At 45.9% G+C, this 11,667-nt stretch overlaps 1 non-coding gene across 1 annotated transcript; it reads left to right on the forward strand.

The window, feature by feature from the left end:
* The first annotated feature begins 7,306 nt into the window (after window positions 1-7,306).
* On the forward strand, window positions 7,307-7,448 carry LOC148642694 (U4 spliceosomal RNA). Its single transcript, XR_015929416.1, has one exon. It is a non-coding gene; the product is annotated as a U4 spliceosomal RNA (small nuclear RNA).
* Window positions 7,449-11,667: the final 4,219 nt, after the last annotated feature.

Below are 11,667 nucleotides of genomic sequence, written 5' to 3' on the forward strand. Positions count from 1 at the left end.
AGTTCTGAAGGTCAGAACTGGTTTGGGTCTTAATTGCACCCGGAGTTCTGAGGCTCTGAATCGGTGTGGGCCTTAATTGCGCCCGGGGTTCTAGAGCAAGTGGTGCATTAAATGCACGTCGTAGTTCAGGACTGGTGTGGGTCTTAATTGCACCCGGAGTTCTGAAGGTCAGGACTGGTGTGGGTCTTAATTGCACCCGGAGTTCTGTGGCTCGGGATCGGTGTGGGCCTTAATTGCGCCCGGGGTTCTGGAGCTGAGTGGTGCATTAAATGCACGTATAATCCAGGATTGGTGTGGGCTTTAATTACGCCCGGGGTCCTGAGATTAGCTACGCCTTGATCGTGCACAGATTGGCGTGGCGTGGTTTTTTTTTTTGTTTTAAAGGAAACAGGAGTAGAAGAGATATATGTATGTATGTTTTTGGTGTTTTCCTTGTTTGTGAAATACATATACACGCACGACACTAACATAAACACACCTCTAATAAAAGAGCAAAGCATTAAGTAGCAGGATTTAAAGGACGTTGAGACCCGAGAATCGCCCTGATTGAGCTCAGTGCGTAAGTCCACCCCGGGGCAAAAGCAGCGATGCTGGCGTTCTGGGGATGGTGAATTACTGATCAAGAAAGGGGGTTTTCGAGGTCTCGTTTCTTACCTGTGAACAGTGCGGTGTAAGTCCTCTCTAAAGTCTCGGAGAGGCATTTAGATCTGGAGGTAACAGACGCCCTTAGCTGAATGAGTGCAGTAATGCACAGGTTTTTCCAAGTGAAAACATCCCCCTACTGAATGAGCTGTTACCTCACACACGACAAAAGTAAATCTTAAAGAAACCAAACATGTGTGCTAATTGGGTGTTTGAGAAAGTGGTGGAAGTATCTGATTACATATCGGAAAAGTGTAAATTGACTGAAAGGGAAGAGAAATATAGGAAGAAGCTGAGTCTGTCAGAAGGAGTTTGGGGCGAAGATGCCTGTAAAAAAGCGTATGAACATTGGAACAAAAACAAAGATTTAGCTGCAGCCCTGGTGATCGGCCGACACCTGAGGTGGCAGATTAGCATGAAGGAGAAATCAGAATGGGATAGAAAAGAGAAGGAGTTCACAGAAAAAATAAAAGCGTTAAATGAGAGGAAAGATAATTTATTCGCGGCAAAAGAGGTACTAGAAAAAAAAACTAAAAGAGGCAGTACAGGAGAATGAGAAATTAAAGAAGGAATTAACTCCTGATCACGCTGCACTGGTTAATGTGTTACAGCCGGCGACTAAGTTATATCCTGCTCTCCCACAGGGGAACAAACAGGCAGGAAACGAAAATAATTGGGATCAATTCCCTCAGTGGCCATATGGAGAAGGGGGGTCTGATTGGGATAACACTTGGTATGAGTGTGATAAAGACGGATCAGGGTCTCCCCTGTTAGAGGGAGGGCGCCCGCAGGTCTGTACTCTCACTCGAAGTGGGAAAGGACTTGATATAGCAGGGGCTGGTGCCGTTGATGACAGCGCCACTCTAACTCCGTCTCGCACCCCGCCGAGGGGGTCCGTTCTCGTACCTACCTTCCCTGAACCCCCAATACGATCAAATCCAAAACCGGAGGATATTGACCGGTGGGCTAGAGAAGTACCGCACCCAAAATTAGGGATGCAGCGAACCTGGAGTGCGCTTCAGGAATTAAAAGATACTTATGGTATCTCCCCCCTGACTGCCGCTATGATCCTCAGAAGGACAGGGAGAAGATGAGGGCATCAAAATAGCCGAGCAACCACTAAGGAATGAAGACCTCATCCTTTTCACTGATGGAACTTCATTCATAAATTCTAGTGGGGAGAGGAAAGCGGGTTGGGCTGTGACTACAGAACATGATATCCAATGTGGGGGAAGATTTGAGGTACCCACGTCAGCACAGCGAGCTGAACTGAAAGCTTTGGTGGAAGCCTGTAAATTAGCAAAAGGCAAGACCACCACAATATACACAGACTCACGATATGCATTTGGAGTATGCCATGATTTTGGAAGGTTATGGAGTAATAGGGATTTTTTAACCTCTGCTGGCACTCCAGTAAAGAATGCAGATCTGGTGTCTGAGCTGCTTGCGGCTCTCCAACTCCCAAAGCAGGTAGCTGTAGTCAAATGTAAGGGCCACAGCAGAGAGGACACTCCCGAGGCCAGGGGCAATAAGCTAGCAGACTGGACAGCACGTCAAGCTGCCCTGGGGCAATGGGAGGAGTGGGCTATAGAAAAACCTCTTCAGATTATTTCAGTTTGCACAGTGAACATACAGGCACTCCGGACGGAACAGCTCAGCGAGCTCCAGGCCCAGGCTCCAAGGATTGAGAAATGGACCTGGATGGAACGCAATGTGGGGCTGCAGAAGGATGGGACCTGGAGGTGCCAGCGTACAGGCAGACCCGCCTGTCCCAAGCAACTAATGCCCTACCTGGCGCAGCAAATACACTCCACAGGGCACCCAGGTGTTAGCCAAATGACTCGACGCTTTGCTCAGAGCTGGGTGGGCACAGGCTTCACACCCTTCGCAGCTGATGTGGTACAACGCTGTGGAGAGTGCCAAAAAGCCTCTGGAGCACCGCCGGTTCGGGCTCCTAATCTTCGACGTCCTGCACCCGAGGGGCCCTTTAGACACTGGCAAATAGACTATTGTTCACTGCCACCCTGTAAAGGGAAAACAGGCCTCCTAGTGATGGTGGACCAGTTTTCTAGATGGGTGGAGGCTGTCCCTGTCAAACGAGAGACTGCACAGACAACTGCCAAATATCTCGTGACAGAAGTAATTCCCCGATGGGGACTCCCGTGTCGCATAGACTCAGACCAGGGCACACATTTTACTGGAAAAGTGAGTCAGGTGGTGGCAGACCTACTAGGGATCAAATGGGACCTGCATTGCCCTCATCACCCGCAGTCCTCCGGCATGGTGGAACGGGTAAACCGGACTTTGAAAGCTAAATTGACAAAGTACCACTTGGGAGGGATCCCCTGGGTGGATGCATTGCCCGCCGTACTGTGCAGCATCCGGGCTGGGACAAATCGAATAGTGGGGCTGAGCCCGTTTGAGGTGATCACGGGGCGTCCCATGAGACTGAGTGACTCTCCAGGACATGACAGAGTAGGCTTTAGTATACTAACTGATTCTCTGTTACAGTATTGCAAGTTGCTGACAGAGGCCACCCAAGGAGCCCGCGAGCAGGTCCTGGAGGCGTGGGGACCACCACCTGAAGGAGGGCACGACCTCATCCCAGGAGAGTGGGTGTGGATCAGGAAATTTCCTTCACAGGTTCTCCAACCCAGGTGGGACGGACCCTACCAGATCCTGTTGACAACCGAGTCTGCGGTTCGAGTGGAAGGAAAAGATCGCTGGATCCACGCGTCACACTGCCGACGAGCCTCATCCCCAGACCCAGAATGAAATCATTTCTGTTAATAATGATAATTGTTGCTGTAGAACTATGTTCCGCAGGGATTAATGATCATCTCTCCCACAAAGGAGAACATGGAATTAATTCCTTTTTAGGCCTCTCCTATCTGACAGCTAAGAAAACCAACCAAAGTGCCTGCTGGGTGTGTGCCGCATTACCCAAATATGTACAGGGAGGACTTCCTATGGGGGCCATTCCTTGGCGTCTCGAGGAAGTCATAGGCATGATCATTTGGAGGGATAATTTAGGAGATTTTAATATGACAAACTATGGGGGTTGCCATAACACGACTTTAACCTGTACAACATTACAATATCTACAGGAGCGAGGCTTAGAGCCCACGAGTTTCACAGGCTCTTACGCTCCTAAATATAACAGAAGCCATACACCACCATACCTGACTCTAAATAAGGAACGTGAGGGAAACATATGTTTTCAGCACACTGATGGTCTGCACTTGGTTGGATGGAGTCGTTGCAACCTTACCATCGCTGCAAATATATCCACCTCTACCTTCCAAATTCCAGGATGGGATCGGCACACCCCACAGTTCGGTATAAGTTTCTTATTTTCAGAGGCATGGGGAGCGCCAAACGGAACATATTTCATTTGTGGAAAACGAGCCTACCCATGGTTGCCAGCCCAGTGGTCTGGCTCATGTTATTTAGGATATGTGGTTCCTCATATCCGTGTTCAAACCCACACCCCCTTCGGACCTAACCACAGACCACAAAGAAAATTGGCTGATTGGGAATATTATTTAGGTATAATATTTCCACAAGCCGGCATGAACTTTCTGAGTCGAGAGTTAATTCAAATGGCCTCGACTTTAGAAGAATTAGCAAATTCTACCTCATCTAGTCTGAAGGCTGTTAATGATGAGATGGTAGCCCTCAGAACAGTGGCCATGCAGAACCGACTGGCTTTAGATTATGTACTGGCGGCCCAAGGAGGAACTTGTGCAGTAATTGGCACTGAATGCTGCACATATATCCCTGATAATTCTGAGCACATCTCAGATCTGGCCCAACACATTTACAATGAGGGACAGAAATATCAGGACTATTATACTGAAAATTGGGGAATTGGATCTTGGGTAAAGTCTGTGTTTGGGGCCTGGGGCGGAACTTTTTTACAGTGTTTATTTGTAGGAATAGTATTGTTTATATGTATAATTGTAATCATCACGTGCACAAAAACATGTATCACATCTTGCCATAACCGTGGAACGTACAATGTCATGGCAATACATACCTGTTCGCCAAGAAAGGAAAGATCTGCCCTGACATTGTATGTATAAAAATAGGCTACACTGACGTATGCCATATTTTATAAGGGGGGAATGAAGAAAGATGTGAAGACGGGGGTTTGAATTTAATCTTTTCTGTAGGGGGTTTAGACTTCCAAGTCACAAGCAGGGGTTTATGGCAGGAAAGGGGGTTAACTGATAAGGATTGCAGATGCCAGCTAGGAACCCCCCTGGGTGTAATGTTAAACTGACCATTTGCCCAGAACATCATAAACTGGCCAAATACCATGAACCCCCCTCTTTACCATCAGACCGAGTGACGTCAGAAACGGAGAAGAAAACTGTATATAACCCAAAAGTTTGTAACAGTACGGGGAACAATACTTCGGTTTTGTTGTTTCTTGCGGGAAACAAGACTTCGGCTTTATTGTTCCTTGCATGCAATAAACTCATCTGTTTTACTTCATCTCGGGATCAAGAACCTTATTTCTTCTGTTACAACAGCACTAACACCAGAGGGACACCCCCGGCGTCTCTTTTTGAGAGACGCCCTGGGGTTTCCTAATGGCCAAGGAGGGTCGGGACCTCGGTTTGACGCCTCCCCCGAAGGACGGCGCCTGTTTGTGCAGCAGAGTGTCGCCATCAGGAGGCTGGGGCGTAAGAGAGCCACACAGCCCGCAGGGTGAGCGCTCCCTACTGGTCCCAGTCACACCTCTTGCAGGAGCAGCAGCAACCGGAGCTTTTCCGGGGTGGAATCTCCCATCCGGGTGCCGGCCAGGCTCACACCTGCTGGGCTGCCCCGGGGGTGAAGGATCGTTCGTGTGCAACTCTTTGGAAAGGAGCTGCTTTCCAAATCGCATTGCGTGCCTGGATGTTGGCGAATGCGCTCCCTTGTGTTGGCTCGTCCCGCACTGGAGGAGGACAAACAATCTGCACGGAGGAGCACCAGGCAAGTCTTCACCAGACAAAAACCTCCAGTGCACAGCACTCTGGAAACATTTCGGGGCTTTCGCGTGTTTATTTCAGCACGTAAATCGCACCAGTCCAACACGTCGGCCGGGCGCGCGGCGCCTCCGCCCTCTTGTGGCCTTGCGGCGTCAGAGCAAGAGGCTCCTTCTCGCTGCCCTTCCGCTGTGTTGCAGGGCCCCGAGAGGGAACCCGGAGCGCTCACTTTGTGGGGGGCGGGGGACCGCGTTCGCGCTCTGCCCCCGGTCTCTTGCGCGAGTACTAAATCTCACGGACAGGGGGGCCTCGTCATTGATTGTTACAGGTGAGACGGGGATTAGGAGGAGACCCCGACTGATGGGTAAAGGGGAGCACTAACACCAGAGGGACACCCCCGGCGTCTCTTTTTGAGAGACGCCCTGGGGTTTCCTAATGGCCAAGGAGGGTCGGGACCTCGGTTTGACGCCTCCCCCGAAGGACGGCGCCTGTTTGTGCAGCAGAGTGTCGCCATCAGGAGGCTGGGGCGTAAGAGAGCCACACAGCCCGCAGGGTGAGCGCTCCCTACTGGTCCCAGACAGACAAACAATCTGCACGGAGGAGCACCAGGCAAGTCTTCAGTGCACAGCACTCTGGAAACATTTCGGGGCTGTCGCGTGTTTATTTCAGCACGTAAAGCGCACCGGTCCAACACTTCGGCCGGGCGCGCGGCGCCTCCGCCCTCTTGCTGCCCCTGCAGCTGCTTCACTTTTCCCTTTAGTTGCCATCGATTTTTTTGTAGTGCTATACATATACGATTGAGGTATCTTAGAGTTCTCCTTCGAAGACCCAGCACTCTCTTTTCTTTTCCCAGTGTTACTCATATCGGACTTTTTAAACCTAAAAAAAAATCGTTTTTTTTTCTTTCAATTATAACTGAAGTTTAAACAACTAGTGTTAAGTCCTTATTTTTCTGTAGTCAAAAAAAGCAAAAATTAACATTCAGGTCATGAAAAACTCAAAAAAACTCCCCAACCACTAAACTTTACCTCCCACCTGAGCGCCATCTTGAACGCCCCTACCACCAGAGAATGCTCACGATTTCGGAAGCTGTCTCCGGGACGTGCTGATTCCACACATCCTAAATAAATCATGATATTGTTAGTTGCTGTAGCTAGACGTTCAAATGAGTTTCATGGCCAGATGGACTGTTTCCTCCAGCGGTATAATATTGCAGTGAGACAGCACGATGCCTGCAAGACTATGTCACGCTAAACGCCACAGATTGTGTTTGTCCGTTCGTGTCAGTCGTCCCGCAGCCACGGGAAGTGGGACACAAACATGCTGCAATGCTTTCAAGACGTTAGGATTTGTTTGTGCAACATCCAAGAAGAGTACTTGTGGCTTGAATGTGAACTGTACGTGCCCGCCCCCTTTCCTCTGTAGTGCATGAGTTCCTCCCGGCATGCCCTTCGTCATTGTTCTGTCATCTTGTATTTAAAGGGTTGTATTTCTGCTGCTGAAAATAAGCAACGGTTTTCTCACAACGCCCTTTGTTCCCAACGGAGCCCTTGTCTGTCATGAAATTCTTCAAAACCTCAAGCTAGAAGAAGAAGAAGACGACAAATATGAAGCGTTATAGCAACGACATGCCATGAGACGATCGATAACGATTTCCATAGGATCCCCGCGGTTGCCTGGCAACCGTCAGCTTTGCGCAGTGGCAGTATCGTAGCCTGTGAGGTTTAGCCGAGGCGCGATTATTGCTAGTTGAAAACTTTTCCCAATACCCCGCTTCCGCCGGTTTGCAATACAATCGGCGAGAGCAATTTTTGACAGTCTCGTCAGAGACTGAGCAAGGTGTTTAAAGACAGATTTGGTCACGGTGATATCATGGTAGAAAGAAACGAGCTTGTTACGTCTCAACAGAAACGCTCTTTAGCTCTTTCAGCTTTATGCAGAGAACGGCGTCTGTCGAGATTACTTTTGTGTCAGCGCGAAACTCCGTGTGCTGTCAGTTTGATTTCATATTGCTCGAAGCGGCGCCTGGCTTTTGTCTGTCAAACGTTAGGTTGCGCTTCTTCATGCTGCATCGTCGGCATGAGTAGAGCATTTTAAACGTCTGTACTTACTGCGCCCCATAAGAAATCGTTTGTCCCCATTCAAAAGAGATTGTGCGATGTCCTGCAGCGTTCGCAAAGCAAACCTTTGACAGTTTGAAAAGAGGAATTTATTCTGCTTCCTGTGCGTGCAGTAGTTACAAAGTTGAACGTCTTTACACGATCTGCTGCAGTTTTCAGTGGGTGGGCTTTGTCAAATGGCTTGGAAAAACGCACTGTGTTTCGGCTCGGGAAACATCATGAGCAGTGTCCTGCGTGTTTTCTGTGTATAGCTGTCTTTTAACGCATACAGAATTCATTCGAAATCATTGATTTCTCCAATTAACAAGGGTCCCTTCTTGAACCTGCCAGAAGCATTCTTTCAATGTAACAGATTTACTCCGGGGAAGGGCAGCATGACATTGAGAGTAGCTCAAGCTTTCGGCACCTTTATCTGACTGCATGTATGCAGACACTGCTCAGAATCCCCTGTAAGATTCTCCTTCAATTCCGTTTTGCAGTGCTTTAGCTCTTTCAAAAGGCTTCGCTTTGCTAGTCACAATCCAAGGCTCATGACAGCATTTGAAAACATTCGCAACTGCGTTGGCCGGGAATCGAACCTGGGTTAACTGCTTTGAAGGCAGCTATGCGCAACACTGGCTCGCTCCAGAATAAATCTCACGTCGAGGGCATATTTTTTTCCATTTTACCGTGAGTCGGGCTCAGCTGCACAGAGGAGAGAGCAGAGCAATGAGGTCACGGGGACAGGGGAGTCACACGCTAGCGGTTTGAATACGCGGAAGATCACTGAGGGATCCACAGTATATGGACCCTCCGTGCGCCATCAGTCCGCACTCCGGACTCTGAATCCTGCCATCCGAGTTAAGATCTCGGCGGAACCTGAGGCGCAGTTCCTTCTTAAAACGTAATCTGGTGAGCATTTCTATAATCGTACTTGTATAGATGCAGCCTTTAATGTGTTGCTAGGTTAAAATTGATGACTTCTTGTATTTCAGTAGGCAACTGCCCTCTTGATTTCGGATTTAATTTCTTTATTACAGGGGCGCTTTTATGAAGACAGAGTCATGTTCAGGTACTTTGCTTGATGGAGGAAGCTCATTTCGGACTCTGTGATCTGCTCACCTGGAAAGGTCTGCTATACTACTACAAGAGAGAAGTAGAGTCTGGAAGAAGGGACAATTTTATGATGCTTTGGAAGATAATGTTTTTTTTTTCTTATACTGAAAATGAAAGGTAGTTGTTTCTATATGGACTCAGTCTTTGGAATTTGTATATATATATATTTCAGTGATCCCTCAGCCATTCCTTCTGTATTGTAATTCAATTTCTCTTTTAAAATTCCTTCCCCACTTCTAGGACCTGCAGTTGCTGAACTCCACAATGGCTTCTATTGGAAAGTCTGTGACTGAGACCAAGTAAGTGTTCACTTTTTTATGAAACCATTATTTATTTAGGAGCAATGAGCAATTCTTATATAAATGCAATAAAATCATTATGCTCAAACTATGAGAGAGAAAATTAAGGATAATTTAAGAAATCAGTCTTAGCTTGTTTCTATACACAGATGGTATTATTTATTTTCAAAGGAAACCCGCGCGGATTCCCCTGGTGTGCAAGATGTACCTGAATACTCTTGATCAGCTTCCTGCTCACTTGAAGAGGGCGTGTATGAAGCACGCCACGGCAGAAAAGATCAGGATGGCCTCTCAACAGGCGAGGGAGGACATGATGAATCACCTGAAGAACGGGGTCATCGTGGATTACCACAGAATAGAGATCGTGTCTGGTGAGGCAAACAGGATAGTGGTTGTAAGACTGCTAGAGTCCTTGGGCCTTTTTGTACATGGGAAGCCTGAAGACACATTGGCAAGGTGAGATATTTTTAATCTGTAAGGCTTCTGTAGTTTCTTTTTGAAATCATTGTTACAACATATTATGTAAAAGCATGTTGAAAAGAATCTACCTGCATTCCAGCGGCCCTGAGCAAGAGGCCGCTGTCCAGGAGGAAGAGATGCCAGAGGCTGCTCTAGAAACTGAAACAGAAGCGGATAAGGAAGGGGAAGATGTGAGCTCTGAAGAACTCTATCAGCAGTAAGACTTTTTATTTTTCAGATGTATCTATTTTTTACTAAAATTCTAATTTGTCTTATAGGTATAAAATGTTTAAACCGGTGTTTTATATCCTTACAGGCCCTGAGTAGTTAAAAAGTATCAGCAGGCCGGAAGAGAGTGGCCCAAGCTGGACTCTATAGAAAGCACTCCCTGGATGCTCCTCTCCTGATTGGATTCAAACAGTACCTTACCAAGGATCTGGGAGTGGCAAATTATTCTCAGGAGGTATTTATTTTTTAAAGGCATTTAAAATTAAGCAATGGTATCTTCATTGTAAATGTTTTTATTTCTTAGCTTAAAATTCACCCATGTGAAATGATGTCAGCCATAAACATCATGACTCTATATTTCCTACCTGAATCTATTCTACTTAAATTATTACATTATACACAATTTGAGTTCATTTTAAAAAGTAAAAGTTAATGAAAGGAATGCATTTTCATAAGAAAGATAATACCGATATGCATGTGATAATCTTCCTTATATCATGTAGTGCATCATTTGGACACTTTGTGGGCTTCAAATACAAAGAAAATCATGTTCTATGGTACAAGATAAATACAAAACTTAAGCTTCTTTATAAAGCATAAGCAATCATTTATTACATCGCTTCTTGAATTAAATCTTTTGACAAGAGGTAAGACTTCTATTTTACATTTAAACCCATGTTTAGCTGCGTTTTTTAGATTTAACTGAACCAATTTCGGTGTGTGATAATGTCCTTGAATTCTGACAACATCACACTAAATTACATGATATAAAACAGCTAATGTTTCTAGAGATAAAGTTTCTGAGATGCTTCTAATTACTTTTTATTACCAGGGACAGTTTAATTCACCTTGTACAGTACTGTAAGACCAAGATGCTTTTTTTAAAAGTTATTTAACATTTTATAGAACTTTGTCTACTATGGCAACATGATGTGCTTGGTGAATCTTGGAAAAATACTGCTTGGCCACTTATCTTAAGATAAAGATAGGATAAAGGTTTATCTTTTGCACCTACCTGACCCCCAGGGAAGGCCAATGCTTTCTAAGTTGATGGTTCCCTACAGTAGACTGTACCTTATCTTCAAAGGTAATGTATATTGACCCAAATCAGTTTTGGAATCCAATCTACTGCCGAGATGGAGCACATCCTTTTTTCAGGATTTTAGCATCATACGTTTGGTATATTTAGTCCCTAATGCTGAAAGAAATGATCATAGAACATGACATCTAACCTTACCTGTGGTGTCTTTAATCCCTATTGCTCAATGCATGGTGTACGTACTGCATACATGTGTCTTGAGAATGAGGAATGGGCCCCTGAGACAGTCATTTGCCTGTTTCACAAATGATCGTATTTTACTAGAGATTCTGTTTGGGATATAGATGTGCATTCGGACAGCAATCCCTTTCAAGAAATGATACGTTCTGGATGAGGTCAAAGGTGCTGGAACACTGTATTTAGGATGTGTTTGCAGAGACTATGTGTCTCCTGCTTCAACGCAGTGATAAATAGATGTGCTCCTGTAATTCATTGGTACATGCCCAGGGCAGTAAGCAGTCTGAGGATTTATTTCCAGACGGCATAGAGCAGTGAAGCAGTGAAGTAGTGCAACACACTGGATCATTATATTATTAGAATCTATTCTACTTAAATTATTACATTATACACAACTTGAGTTCATTTTAAAAAGTAAAAGATAATGAAAGGAATGCATTTTCATAAGAAAGATAATACCGATATGCATGTGATAATCTTCTTTATATCATGTAGTGCGTCATTTGGACACTTTGTGGGCTTGAAATACAAAGAAAATCATGTTCTATGGTACAAGATAAATACAAAACTTT

Source organism: Lepisosteus platostomus, chromosome 22 (genome assembly GCF_059453375.1).
Source record: "Lepisosteus platostomus isolate fLepPlt1 chromosome 22, fLepPlt1.hap1, whole genome shotgun sequence".
NCBI classification, from domain to species: Eukaryota; Metazoa; Chordata; class Actinopteri; order Semionotiformes; family Lepisosteidae; genus Lepisosteus; species Lepisosteus platostomus.